This window comes from Hemicordylus capensis, chromosome 8 (assembly GCF_027244095.1).
Source record: "Hemicordylus capensis ecotype Gifberg chromosome 8, rHemCap1.1.pri, whole genome shotgun sequence".
NCBI lineage: Eukaryota > Metazoa > Chordata > Lepidosauria > Squamata > Cordylidae > Hemicordylus > Hemicordylus capensis.
This window is the reverse complement of record NC_069664.1, coordinates 20527181-20542282: the sequence shown is the minus strand read 5'-3', so window position 1 is coordinate 20542282 and position 15102 is coordinate 20527181. Positions and strand designations below refer to the sequence as shown.

General features: G+C 47.3%; 1 protein-coding gene across 2 annotated transcripts in view; it reads right to left on the bottom strand.

Moving 5' to 3' along the window:
- The window catches only part of ST3GAL4 (ST3 beta-galactoside alpha-2,3-sialyltransferase 4), a 148592-nt gene extending 142499 nt beyond the window's left edge, over window positions 1–6093 (bottom strand). The window contains exon 1 of one of the 2 annotated variants that reach the window (XM_053269224.1): window positions 5720–6093. The gene's annotated coding sequence lies outside the window, so the exon portion shown is untranslated. The remainder of the gene's footprint in view (window positions 1–5719) is intronic. The other variant, XM_053269230.1, reaches the window with a different exon arrangement.
- Between the last annotated feature and the right edge of the window lie 9009 nt (window positions 6094–15102).

Genomic DNA, 15102 nt, shown 5'->3' with positions numbered 1-15102 from the left:
ACCCATGGTTCATTGTGATTTTCGATAAGGCCCTAGGGATGGAAAATAGGCGATAGCATTATAATACATTCAGTTTTCAGGGCCTTATGTTTCTATTGTCCTGGCCATCGGCCCTGTAGCGGCCAATTTGCAATGATGTTCTAAAAGCTTTTAAAATTACTATGTTTTATCAATGTTGCCAGAGGAATGGAAACAGAAACGGGCAAGAATGTCCTCAAAGACTACTCCATGGAGAGAGCACACCTATTTGTTCATTGTTACCCTAACCCCATCCCTAATCCTTTGCTCTGTGCAAAAGTGACTCCAATTTTACCCTAATGGTTTAGAGGTGGGGACTGTAAGTGCAACAATGCAATCATCTATTTCCCATCTCTAGGGACCTTGTCAGAAACTACTATGAGCATTTGTCCCCTGAGATGGTAAGGTAAAGTGTGCCGTCAAGTCAGTGTCAACTCCTGGTGACCACAGAGCCCTGTGGTTGTCTTTGGCAGAATAGAGGAGGGGTTTACCATTGCCTCCTCCAGCGCAGTATAAGATGATGCATTTCAGCAGCGTCCTATATTGCTAGTGCCTGATATAGGTACCGTTGGCCTAAATCTGTGGGCCTGGCTCATGGATTACTTCTTCTCTCAGTCATTTGCATATTTCGTACACCATTTTAACCACATTGTCAACAAAGCTCCCTCTGAAACCATCACCACCCAACAGAAGTTAAAAGGAATCCGAAGTTTTAACTTGCACGTTGGTCTGAATTTAGAGCTCAGTACAAAAGGTACCTAATGGCGCAGCGGGGAAGTAACTCGCCTAGGGAGCAAGAGGCTGCTGGTTCAAATCCCTGCTGGTATGTTTCCCAGACTATGGGAAACCCCTATATCGGGCAGCAGCAATATAGGAAAGATCCATCTGGACTATGGGAAACCCCTATATTGGGACAAGCTAAAATATTTTTTTCTGAATTGTCTAACTATCTGTTGCCATCTGGACTATGGGAAACCCCTATATCGGGCAGCAGCAATAGAGGAAAGATGCTGAAAGGCATCATCTCATACTGCACGGGAGATAGCAATGGTCAACCCCAAAGACAATCACATGGCTCTGTGGTCGCCAGGGGTCGGCACCGACTCGACAGCACAACTTTACCTTTACTTTACAAAAGGCATTGTTCACATTCATACACACTTACGCTGTCGTTTCTCACACTGTCTTTCCACCATCACACCAATTCACCTTTTAAAAGCAAAAGATATATTGCTGCCTTTATTATTCTTTCACATTTTTAGATCCCAGTCTATAGCACAATGCAGGATTCTCAGGGGATTAGCAATAAAGCAATTCTCTTTCCCTGAATCCGCCCCCCCCCCCCCGCCTTACCTTAATAGCAGTTTGCAAGACAAGCTAAAATATTTTTTTCTGAATGGTCTAACTATCTGTTGCCATCTGGGCTACAATTTTGCACTTGTCCCATTCAAGGAAGAAGTTGTAAGAAAAACAAAGAATAGTCCACCTGTTCTCCTATGATTTCCCCAAACCACCTTTATGATTAAGATTGAATGTGTGCTCATGTCATTAATTTCAGGGGGTGAAAGCAGGGATTCAAAGGCTCCCTAGGAACTATGTCCCCTCCAAGTTGCAAGCCCTGCTTTCAAATTTGAGATAACGAAAGCTGTGGTTATTCACTGATGAGGGAAACACATGCTCAGTATATGCACAGAGCCACCCTTCACAGGTTCCGCAGCCCATGGAAAAAAGGTCCAAAGATTGCTTAGATTAGGTCCTCCAGGTAAGGATTATGGATTAAGCCCTAAGGATTATGCCTCGCGAACATATGTGTACAGTTAAATCCATCTCTCTTTCCAGCTGATGATACCCCCTCAGTTTCCATACTATAGAGGAAATGCTCTTATATCTCTGGGGCAGGTAATCTTCTGTCCTGAGCCACATGGCAGAAAAGGGCAATGAAAGGGATGGAGGGACCAAATATGGCCTAAGCAGCAAGCAAGCAGAGAATAACACCGTCAAACCCCAACAAAAGGCAGCTTCTCACAATCACCAGGAAGTCAGATTCCTGGGGAATGAGCACTCCCGGCGGCCATGTCCAAACCTGGCTGCCAGCTGCTAGTTACAATAGGCTTTGCAATCATGCTTTGACTACAATGGGAGTCAGAGTCAACAGGGATCTGGGAATCCCTGTTACAAGGAACACTGCTCTCAGCCCTATCTTGCAGACGCCAGGGAGGGAACTTGGAGCCTTCTGCAATGCAAGCATGCAGATGCTCAGGGCTGCAGAAATCCACTAGTCTACTCGCCAGTGACGAGTGAAAAATGATGCCCGACGAGTGAAAAAAGTTCTGCTGATGAGTAATGTACCAACATAGCTTGGCGAGTAAAATATTTTGTCTGACTGATAAACTAAGCCAAAATTTCTTCATCCCTGCAGACACTTTCCAGAGTGGCCCCATCCCCTAAGGGGAACATCTTACAGTGCTAGCATGTAGTCTCCCATTCAAATGCAAACCAGGGTAGGCCCTGCTTAGCAAAGGGGACAATTCATGCTTGCTACTATAAGATCCTGCGCCCACAGCTCAACTTTCAAATGACTTCCATAACCAAAGTTTGAAACTGGGCAAAGAATGTCGGGCAAAGGCCTCAGAAACCAGCAGTTGATGGTTTGGAGACATGCCCACAGCAAGCACACATTCCCTGGGAACCAGAGAACCTCCTGGTGAGTGTGCAAAGGTACCCAAAATGTCCTTTATGGACAGGATCCATCAGATTCCAATCCATTAACTGCAGGAATATGGACAAGCAATACCTAGCTATATACAGTAATGATTATATCATTATATCCCCATCACATGTTGGAGAGGTCCATCTCCAGTTACCACCGGTACGTTTGGTGGCAACTTGGAGCTGGGCCTTCTCTGTAGCTGCTCCTGGCCTATGGAATGCACTCCTGGCAGATATCCGTAGTCTGAGCTCATTGTTGGCCTTCCAGAGAGCCCTAAAAACTTACTTGTTTGGCCTGGCCTGGCCTCCCAAGGTTTTTCAATTTGTTCTTAATTGGTTTCAAATGGTTCTGAACTGTTTTGAAAATGTTTTGTATATTGTTTTAAACTGTGTGTTTTAAATGGTGTTTGTTTTTGATGAGTTTTAAACTTGTTGGGCCTTTGGAGGAGGCCAGTCTAGAAATGAAATGAATGAATGAATGAATGAATGAATGCTGCCCTTTGGAGAAAGGGGACTGTCTTATTTATGTCTTATTTATTTTTCCATGTAAATTGCTTTGTCAACTTCAGTTGAACAGCGGTATGTAAATATTCATTGTCGCAGTAGCAACTAAGGTAAAGTGTGCCGTCGAGTCAGTGTCAACTCCTGGCGACTACAGAACCCTGTGGTTGTCTTTGGTAGAATATAGGAGGGGTTTACCAACACCATCTTCCACGCAGTATGAGATGATGCCTTTTAGCATCTTCCTATATCGCAGCTGCCCGATAGAATCTGGGAATTCTTTTTCCCCATAGTCTGGGAAACATACCAGCAGGGATTCGAAACAGCAACCTCTGGCTTGCTAGTCAAGTCATTAAGTGATTAGTAGTAGTAACTACATTTGATATATTGTAGTAGTAGTAAGTACTATTGATAATTAAACTACACTTTGTATATTGCTTTCGAGTATTCAAAGCATTTCACATGCATTAACTTTTAAATCCTAACAACTTTGTAAATATGATTATTCCTATATTGCCAATAGGGGGCTGAGGGCATCTTCTGAGTGAGCTTAAAGCAAGCAGAAGTGTTCTGCGCTATGAACCAGGAACTTCCGGATTCGGAGCACCGTTTCTTAGCCGTTACAGTATAGTACACCCACTCTCAAAAACAGACATGTGCGATGTGCAAACACCCCTGCTTGAGCAAACTTGTAGAGCAATGGTTCCCAAAGGTGGGCTCCCAGATGTTGTCAGACTACAACTCCCATCATCTCAGCCACATGGGGATAATGGGAGTCGTAGTCCAACAACATCTGGGAACCCACGTTTGGGAACTGCTGCTGTAGAGTAAGAGTGCAGTGTATGTGACAGAACAGTGATGTCTGGAAGGGCCATTTGGGAGAGTGCAGAGCAGAGCAGCTGGGGAGAGCGAAAGTGGTTCCAAACTAGGATAGGACAACAAGAAATCCTAATAGAAATACTTCTATCTGACGGACTCAGGCCTCCAGTGCCTTAAAGAGGAAGTGACCATTTCATCTCCTCACAACTAACTACTGAAACCAGTCTAATTACTGGCCCGTTTAAACTACTCAAAGGCAACCCATTCTGAAAATGTCAATGGGACACCAAGAAAACTAGGAAGTTATCTGGCCATATATTGTTCAGGCCGCTTTGCAAACAGGAACATAGGAAGCTGCCATATACTGAGTCAGGCCATTGGTCCATCTCTCTCAGTATTGTCTCCACTGACTGGCAGCAGCTTCTCCAAAGTTGCAGGCAGGAGTCTCTCTTAGTCCTACTTGGAGATGCCGCCAGGGAGGGAACCTGGGACCTTCTGCATGCAAAGCAGATGCTCTGCCACTGAACTATGGCCCCACCCACAAAGAGGGCATACGTGGGTCTCCCATCCAGGCAATGACCACACTAAGTCTTGCTGGGTGGATGTATCATGTGCCCTAAGACCATGCTCTGGGACCCATAGGAACCTGCGAGGACTGCACCACCCCAGGCTAAGAGAAGAAACTGGGCAAGGCTCCTGTCGTATTAGCAAGGTCCATAGTGGCCCGTTCACTAGCAGTGCTGCCCAATCCCAACTGCCACCACAAACACAATTTTTTTTCATGGATTTCTGGTTTATGGACCTGGGACACTCTTGTGCATCCAGAAGTCAACAGGTTGCCCTTCCCAAAGGTCTACAGTGGCCACATGCCTTCTGGGTAGCTGAGCCCCTTCTTCAACTCATGCCTCCTGATTGCCCCAAGGCCTTTCCCTTAACCAATCAGCCAGACACAGTTATGCCTGTGCAAACTGATATATGACAAAGGAGATGCTCCACTCTCTCCAGTTCCAAACCATGCCAAGCCTGGAAGTTCTTTTTTCCCCTGCTGAGCTGGTTTCCCTTGAGAGAAAACAGGGAGCGGGGAGGGGAAGCATCTCCTCTAAGCAATTGCCCTCTTAGAGGGCATCAAAAGCACCGACAGTTTCTCTCAGCACCAGATCTCTAATTAAGATGTTCAGAGGAACGCACACACCGAGGAAAGCAAAGAGAAGCAGGCAGGCTGCAAGTTCCAACACATTTCAGACACAACAGGCAGTCAGTGGCAGATGTGCTCTCTAGAGAAGGGAACTGAGAGCAGGAGAGGAGAAGCAGCAAAGCCAGTGTCTTTTTACAGCCTCTAAATCCGCTTGGCCTTTTTTTGGTGGTGGTTGTTATTTTTAGCCCAGTGGTAAACAAAAATAAGAAGCAAGGCAGATCAGACCAACCAGCCACTCCTGAAGAGTGTGTCACTCACAATACACACACACACACAGAGAGAGAGAGAGAGAGAGAGAGAGAGAGAGAGACCAATCGTACCGCTGCTTGCAAGCTGCGGAGAAAGAATTCAAGCACCAGATCGGCTTCCTTCCCCTTGCCAAAACGGGCCACCCGGGAGAATGGCTTCAGCTGGGTCTGTGCAAAAGCGACCCACACACACACACGCACACACAGCCCAAGCAGGAGGCGGACTCACCATCAGACAGCCGGCTCATCTGGGTGTCCGGGAAGGGCTCCCATCCGCCAGATCTGCCGCTCACGACCTTCCAGGGAGAAAAGGGAGGCTCATAATCCAAGAGGACTCCGAGGGGGACGAGGCGATGGTGACAGGGGATTTGGGGTGTGTGTTTCCTCTCTCTCCAGCTCGATCTTTTGTTTTCTTTCAGAGAAGCCTGGGCAGGCAGTGAGCGCCTCTGGCCACGGCTGGCGTCGGCATGACTATTGCCATTTCTTATTTGATTTTTTTTCCTAATTTCCCCCCCCTTTTTTAGGCTTGCAAAATGGTGTGACACTCTCCAAAGTTAGCACGGGGTGCTGGTGCAGGCGAGACAGAGAGGGAGCGGGGCGTGAGGATGGGGCGGACGGGGGAAGGCGGTCCGCCCCAGCACGCTTGCGCAGAGAGCAGCAGCCTGCCGTGCGGGTCAGCTGGCGCGTCGGGATGGGGAGGGGGTAGGGGGGACGGCGGCGAGGAACTCGGGCCCGGGGCGTGCGCCGAAGGGGCGGGGTCCTCGCCTCTCGCCTCTCCCTCCAGCCGCTCTAGTCCCGGCTCCTGCTGCCCGGTGGCTCTGCTGCGGGCACACAACATGCGCGCTCCGCAGCGAGGAGGGATGAATGGACAATATGGGCGGGGGAGGCGGAGAAACAAAGAGGCAAGACACACACAGACACGGATCACAAGAATAGCCCCATTCATAAGCTCGTCTCTCTTCCCAAGATATCCCCTTCCTTCATCCCTTCAAGAGACCAGCGGTCCAATTTCACCTTCTTCCCTCCCTTGTTTGATTGCTCTAGGAAAGCCTCGAGTGAGGACTCTGGATGGCAGGGATCACATTTGGGGGCGCTGGTTTTTAGAAAGGGATCTGGGTGCTTTCCCATCCGCTTCCAATCCGGAGGGTTTCATCTCTTTTGCCTCTTAAAGTCAGGTGCTAGTCCTCGTGGAGGCAGGCAGGCCAGTGATGCAAAAGGGGAAGCCTTTTGTAACTGAAGCAGTAGGAAGGAGAGGAGAAATTGGGCGGTGGTCTTTAGGGGGTGAGTGCGAAATCTGCCTTCTGGAGAGCTCCGCTCTCTTCTTGTTCTCGCTCTCTGTATTGCTTCCATTTCCCGCAAGTTATTGCCAAAGGGGTCGGGAGGAAAGTACAAATAGGATTAACAGTCTCCAGTTTTTGGAAAACGGACACATTCCTCCACAAACTTCATTTTCACAGATGACGCTAAGAGTCACTCCAAACATACACCAGGCCCCTTCTGAATGCATGTGTGCACACACTGCTTTGATACTGTAGCCCGGAACGAAATGCATTCTGTGCACAGGTGAAAAAAATTAGAGGAAACCGTGTTCAGGGGCGGGCATTTCCAGGGGAGTTTCTCCTTTCAGCCACATCTCTGTGGGACTGGTACACAGGAACACAGGAAGCTGCCACATACTGAGTCAGACCATTGGTCTATCTAGCTCAGTATTGTCTTCACAGACTGGCAGCAGCTTCTCCAAGGTTGCAGGCAGGCATCTCTCTCTCAGCCCTATTTTGGAGATGCTGCCAGGGAGGGAACTTGGAACCTAGATGTTCTTCCCAGAGCGGCTCCATCCCCAGAGGGAATATCTTCCAGTGCCCACACTTCTAGTCTCCCATTCATATGCAACCAGGGCTGACCCTGCTTAGCTAAGGGGACAAGTCATGCTTGCTACCACAAGACCAGCTCTTGCAGAATCCTGAAGCGGTATGGAGCAGACTGTGTACCACTTCTGACTGCAGGTGAAGGATGCCAATTTTTGTAATGCTTCCCTACACAGAAAAACTCACTGCAAGCAGAAATCTTGCAGTCATGCACTCCAGGTTCTAGCCCCACCTGCTTCCCGAAATGCTAGTTTTTCATACTTGCAGATAGAGATGTGAGCAATTTAAAAAAATAATTTCATAAACTTGCTTTGATCACTATTTTATTCTGTCTTTATTGCGTCCTGTATTTTCACCTGGGACTTTAACCTATTTTAAACGTTGTACACCGCCTAGAGATGTGCATATCAGGCGGTATACATAATAAATAAATAATATTCAAAAATGGCACACACACACACACACCCCCAATCTGCAGTCTGTTCTGCCATCTCAGCAGTCTGCCACTAAACTGCTGCCTGCGCAGGCCTGGCCTCAATATCATCGTGCTAAGTGGTGAGGGAAACCGTACCGCACATCTGGTTCTCATCAGGGAAGTTGGGAAGCAGGAAAGTGGTACAAGTCTCCTTGCCACTTGGCAAAACCAGGCCTCCAGCTTGTGCCAGAAATGGACAGATACACCACAAGTTACTGCTTCATAAATCGGCATATGTATCCACCCTCTGCTACTTGTGAATCATGTTCATGCCAGCTAGGAAATGGGAAAGTGCTGCTTTGAAACCAACTGTACATTCTGGTTAAGTAAGGCCTGGCCTGCACACAGGGGTGTAGCTATAACTGAGTGGATGGGCTCAAAGAATGTGGGCCCCACAGCTCCTGAGGGCTGCCCAGCTTAGGGTTGCCATGTCCCCCCAAATTTAGGGTAGCCCCCCAGATTTTGGAGAGCCAGCATGGTGTAGTGGTTAGAGTGCTGGACTAGGACCAGGGAGACCCGAGTTCAAATCCCCATTCAGCCATGAAACTAGCTGGGTGACTCTGGGCCAGCCACTTCTCTCACAGCCTAACCTACTTCACAGGGTTGTTGTGAAAGAGAAACTCAAGTATGTAGTACACTGCTCTGGGCTCCTTGGAGGAAGAGCGGGATATAAATGTAATAATAATAATAATAATTTTGGCTCCTCCACCTGGCTGTTAAATTCTATCCGGATTTACACGGATTTCAAATGCGCTGTCTGGATTGCCTGGATTTTACTCTGGATCCGATCACATGGGAGGGCGGAGAAGGAGGGGAACCTATACAAACCTGTCAAAATAAATCCTCTATAATAAAAGGGTAGTGTCTGTCCGTGGACACCCAGGCGTGTGTCCGTGCCTCCCTCGGCCGTTCTGGGCATGCGTGGGGTTCATGATGGGGTTAGACTGAGTCAGTTACAAAAGCCAGGGAGTTTCAACTCCCCACGCTTGGAGCGGAATTGCCCCATAGGGCACAGGGTAGGAGGCGCCCCCTTCACAGGTATGAAGGAGCAAGTCGGCGCCAATGCTGGAGGGTTAAACTGTCGGCATTTGCAGCTGACTCACTCCTTTGTGCATCTGCAGGGTCCTGTGCATTATGGGAGTCGGCTCCAAATGTAGGAAATTTAAGACTCCCTGCTTGGCCACAAACGGGCAGGAATCGGGCACAAATGGGCAGGAAAATTGGCCAATTCCTTCCCATCTCTGCCTAATTCCCTAGAGCAGCATTTCCCAATCGCTGCTTCTTCCCACAGCAGTATTGGAAAGCAGGTTTAAGGGAGTTCTGCTATCTTTATGACTTTGCCCATGTGGCAAAGGGGTTGCAGAATCCACCTCGCATGTTATCCTTCATGGTGCATTTTATAGTGAACCCCGTTTAAGACTGATATTTCCCATGTTAGATCATTTGCCTGGCTGGTCTAATGAATTTTACTTAAATTATCTTTTAACTAATGTGGATAGTGATATTATCTCTGTCATGGCCAGATTCTGTTATATTATTTGTAAAATGCGTACTGTTTTAAACATCTATCTATCTATCTATCCATCCATCTATCCATCCATCCATCCATCCAACTGTGCTGTGCCATGACACATTGGCCGGTCTACCATGCTGGACTTGCTCGGAGTCAGTTCCAAAAGTGGGGAGTCCAAATTCCCGGCTTTTGTAGCTGACTCGTCCCATAATGCACAGGAAGTACATTATGTACAAAAGTATTACATTTCTCACAGGGGTCCCCAGCCTCTGATCTCCAGATGTGGTGGGACTATGACTCCCATCATCCCTGGTCACAATTGGACTGTAGCTGGGGATGATGGGAGTTGTAGTCCAGCCACATCTGGGCACCCGAGTAGCAAGAACAGGTACATCTGGCAGAAATGGCTTCCTCCCATGTAGCCCAGCAACAGCTGTGCAGGGCTTCCGAATGCTTTATCTCCTGTAAATCACTTATTTCCCAGGTGTCCAGTGTTTTCATCTCCATCTCGGATGCAGTCCACTATTTTTGGCAAAGTGAAACACGGAGCTGGATCCATCCATGGAGACTGTGAGTCGCCACCACGGACCTGCATTCTGCAGCCCATGATCTAATTACTGTCTAGCAGCAAGGGAGCCATGTAACCCGCGGTCATTATGGGGCTGCCTGATCAGGGTAGCCAGAGAGCCGGGAAGTGACTGAAGCACCTCCTAGTGCAAGCTGCTCGGTCTGGTTTTGAACGATATCTGAAAAGAAGATCGCTAGCCCATCAGATGGATGATTGCCCGAAGAATTAAATTCAAATGTCAGCATTTGTTTATTGCAAGGTACTGGGGAGAAAAACACCACACCAGTTGAACTTGCATGATCTTTTGCAATGAGGGTCTGTTCATTGTTTAAAATTCAGATACTGACAAGAAGTGGTTCAGTGGCAAAATGCATACACAGTGCAGGCATGCTGAAATGACTGGGTTTCCTGCAATGAACGGGGAGGCAATCCTTTCCTCATCGCTGCTTTCAGACAGGGGTGCCTCACGATGGGAAGGGACCCTGGGACGAAAGGGTGAAGATGGGCCCCTCCCCACCTTTTTTTTTCCAGAGAGAAGGGAGGGGAGAGTGAAGAGCAAGCTGGCACTCACCTGCCAGCCTCCTCTTCCTCAGGAGCCCATGGACAAGTCTCCGGCAATGCCCAAGCTAGGAATGAATATAAATACCATACTAAACCCAGAAGACTTTGGCCACAGCCCTGGAGCCAGGCATGGGCCAGGACGGACCCAGCCCTTCCCAAATCTTCATCTGTCCCCAGCCTTCTCAAAGGTTTTTCTGCCCCCCCTCTTTGCCCCCAAGATTTCTTCCAGAGCCCCAAACTATACTTCTCTCTCTCTCACCCCAGTTAGCTGACGGAAGACCTGACCACTTGCTTCAGCAGGCTGCACCTGGCATTTTCCCTCCAATCTATTGCCTAAGGCAGGATGGGGTTAATGTTGGTCTTCCCTGGTGATGGAGATGAGTGACCTCCGTTCTTGATGTAGAGTAACTGAGGCGAGAGACAGACTGTGAAAAGAGAGGGTATCCCTTTCTGGGAGGGATGCCTTCAAGCCTTTTTGTGACATTTCAACTTCCTGAGGACACATGCAGAGCACACAGAAGCCTCCTTTTGCCCCAGCTCACAAAATTTATTTACAGAACTAGCTAAGCTCCAGCTTGACGCTGTTGTGGCCTCTCCAACGCCCCACCCCATTTGTGGGGGGCCAACAGGAATTCTTAAGGTGGCTATGGGCCTGATTAGCCATCACGGCAAATGTTCAAAATACAAATACTGAATTTTCATATGTGGAGGTTTTTAATCTGCCTGCTTTCATTTGGTGGTAGATCCCATTTGTCAAACTTACGACAAATGTTTGCATTTGTCCAACATAAGTCACAAGAGTTTATGTGAACATGGGCACTCTTTGTAAACTTTCTGGAAAGGAAGCCTCAAGTTGCAAATGTATCAGATGAAGACAGGACGGTTTTTTAATATTATAATCACAAAACTAAACTTGATGGGTTGACTCTTAGGTGGGAGGGGGAAGAGCTGTGGTCCCCCCCTGCCTCTCTTTAATAAGTAATATTGATCTGAGACCTTCAATATTACCTTCAGGTCATTTTCACTTCATGTAAAAAATTTGGGGCCATTTGGTTGAAGCTGTTTGTTCATGTGAAATCATTATGATTGCATGATTGCTTACAGAAAATAAATAAGTTGTTTTTTAAGAAACTGGGATATTTATTTTGGCTAACTTTGTTAATTACAGTATTTTTTACTGGCCCTCTTTCCAAAGGCTATTAAGTAAGAAAAATGATATACTATATACATTAATAAAAAAATGCAACAGCAGAACACAACAGTCATCAGCACACAACAGAGCCAGTCCAGAAAAAAAGGGAAGACGAGAGAAATTTAAGTCAAGTCATGCTGACACAACATATGAGCGCTAAAAATAAAATAAAATAAATTTGTAGACCATCAGTTTGTTTTCTATTACTCAATGTTTCTTTAGGACAGGAGAAATGGTCTTCTTTTCTCCCTAATGGTTTTTGCTTTTGGGAACTGAAATTCACCCCAGTTGAAAGAGTCCTGGACTCCAGGACAAGAGTGATACTAATTTCTAATGGCTCACAGAAATGTCTGCCATGGGATACTTCACACCTAAATGCAATACAGAAGGGAGTAAATTGCACACTTGCTTCTGTGTCAGATACTGAAGTGTTCCCCCTCTTTTTGCATTGAGGGTGCACCTCAAAGTGGCAAAAGGCAAAAACATCACTCAGTTATATTGCCTGAGGACTCTTGGTTTGTATTGATTTACAACTGGGATTTATATCCCACCATGGGGCTCCAAAGCGCCCTCAGGGTAGCCTACAATGCAACAGCAGACAATAAAACTGCCATAAAATAATCACAAGTTAACAGCTAAAAGCAATCGTTCAAAACCCCAATAAATGAAGAGCTTCAAGTCATGAATCAAAAGGCTGCTTTTCTCATTGAAGTTCAACTTGCCGCACTTACCGATCACTTGCTGGAATAAAAATTTTGTCCTCATTTTTATTCCCAATAGGCAAAACCAAACAGATCTAGCTTGATATGCATCCTTGAGGGAAAGTTCCATCATGAGGGAGGCAATACAAAAAAGACCCTGCTCCTTCCCAGCCATCACTACCTACTACATTAATCTGATTTCAGATAAAACAGGGGTTCTCGACTCTAGGTCCCCAGAGTGAGATATTCCCCTCAGGGGATGAAGCTGCCGCTCTGGGAAGAGCAGAAGGTTCCAAGTTCCTTCCCAGGCAGCATCTCCAAGACACAGCTGAGAGAGATTCCTGCCTGCAGCCTCGGAGAAGCTGCTGCCAGTCTGTGAAGACAATACTGGGCTAGATGGACCTATGGTCTGACTCAGTATATGGCAGCTCCCTATGTTCCTATGTAGCAGTGGTTAGATTAGGGGTAGGGAGACCCTGGTTCAAATGCCTACCCAGCAACAGAGCTCACAGGGTGATTCTGGACCACTCACTCACCCTTTTCCTCAGCCTCACCAGGTAAGCAGGGTCATTATGAGCATGGGACGGCCAGAAGAGAGCCATATCACACCACCTATCTGAAGAAAGGGTGAGATAAGTGTGCAATTAACTTGACAGGTGCAAAGGAGCCTGGCTGGAGCGGACGCCAAATTAAATTGGCCTTGGTTAAAACCTTTTAGAGCTCAGGCCCAAATCAAAGGCTTTTAGTCAGGCAGTGTAATCCTAGCCAGAGTACCCAGGAGCCCTCCTGACTGCCAAAGTCTTCTGCACCTACCTCTGGAGGCCAAGACCGAGAGACACGCCCTGCCTCTCCGCATACCTGGAAGCACTGGCAGCCAGGAAGAGAGTTCGGGATGCTGTCTTTCCCTACAGCAGCCCCAGGACAGCTGAGCAACCAGCAATTTGGGCACGCCCTGCTGCTTCTGTTTAGCGAGGTAGTTCCTGCTTTGCATGGTGTGTTCCCACTGATGTATACAGAGGGTTTGGGGGGAAATCATTAGGAATGCAAAGCTGCTTGTTTTGCATGCAGAAAGGCCCACAGTCAGTCTTTGGCATTGACAGTTAAAAGGGGGTCTTTGTTTTTTGTTTTTTGCTTTGATGTTTTTGTTTTGCCTTCTGTCTGAATAAATCTATATTTGTTTTATCTTAACCTTTTATATCCCGCTCTTCATCTGAGCAGCTCAGAGGGTACTGACATGGTTATTTTTATCCTCACAACAACCCTGTGAGGTAGGTTAGGCTGAGAGATACAGGACGGGCCCAGAGTCACCCAGCGAGGTTTATGGTTGCATGGGGATTCAAACTCAGGTCTTCTTGGTCCTAGTCCCAACACTCTAACCACTATGCTCTGCTGGCTCTTTAAAGGGAGAGCGTCTTGCATTGTATAGAGAAGGAAATATGCTGAAAGATGGGAAACAAATTTTTGTTTCTTTGGCTTCATAGAGGTTTGTTATATGTTTGTCGAAACTATTCATCCTGTCTGAAAAATCTATGTATTTAATCCTTGTAGATGTGCCCGATGTGTGGAGAGTGCGTCCCAGCACTCAGCTGATTGGCTGAGCTGCGGAGTCACCGGATTGGCTGGGCACCAGCAGCCAGCACCACTTACGAGACTGGTGGGCCATTTGGGGAAGCTGGCGGCAAGGCGGCTGGCCGCTGAGGGAAGCGTGCGGCTGGCGGTGGCCCATTTGGGGCGTTTGAGGCCAGGGAGGGAGGGGAACAGGGAGGGAGGGCAAGAAGCGAGACTGGGGCAGGAGGCGAGGGGGAGAGTAGAAGAAACACCCAACCAATTGACTTCTCCCAACTAAACCCTTAAAAGTAAGTAAACTACCGCACAGATGCTCTGTGTGGGTTCAGCTAGTTAATTCTAAAAAGTGAGCTGACCAGGAAGGACCCTTGCCCAAGAGTCACTGCCAGGTGGAATAGACATTCCATTCCATTCCAGGTGGAATAGACATTCCTGGGCTGGATGGATGAATGTCTTGACTCGGTATATGTCAGCTTCAGATGCATTACAGAGTGGACCAGCAGTATATGTGGCATGCCTATGCCTGGACATTATGAACAGGGCAGCAGGAGCAGCAGGGTTGAAATAGGTGGGTCAAAAGAGGGCAGTAGTCACAGCTTGTGGCTCAAGATAGCTGGGCACAGGATAGCTGATATTCTAACAGGGCACAAGATAGCTGATATTCTAAGGTTCTTCATACTTTTTTGCACCTACTAATAGAAAATTACCATTCTATCTTATCTATTTCATTTATTTACCCCCTATAAAATCTCTGGGCGGTTTAGAAATTAATTAAAACCTTAAATCCTATAAAACGAATTAAAAATAACCATCAAGAAAACTTTAAAACATTACACACTAAGAGCTGGATAAAATAGGTATGTTTTAAAAGAGCCACTCCAAAACAGCCAGGGATGGGGAGGTTCTGATTTCATTTGGAAGCTTGTTCCAGAGCCATGGGGCAACCCTAGAGAAGGCCCTGTTTCAGGTCGCCACTAAACGAGCCAGTGGTAACTGCTCCCGGACCTCACTTAGTGATCTTAATAGGCGGCGGAGTTCACAAAGAAGGTGCACTCTCTCCGTGATGTATGTGCAATAAGCTCACATTAGATGCTCTCACAGTCTTTACAAATCAGATGGACCTTATTCAGCTGCTGGTGGCGTAGAGATGAGCAGCCACCCAATAGAAATG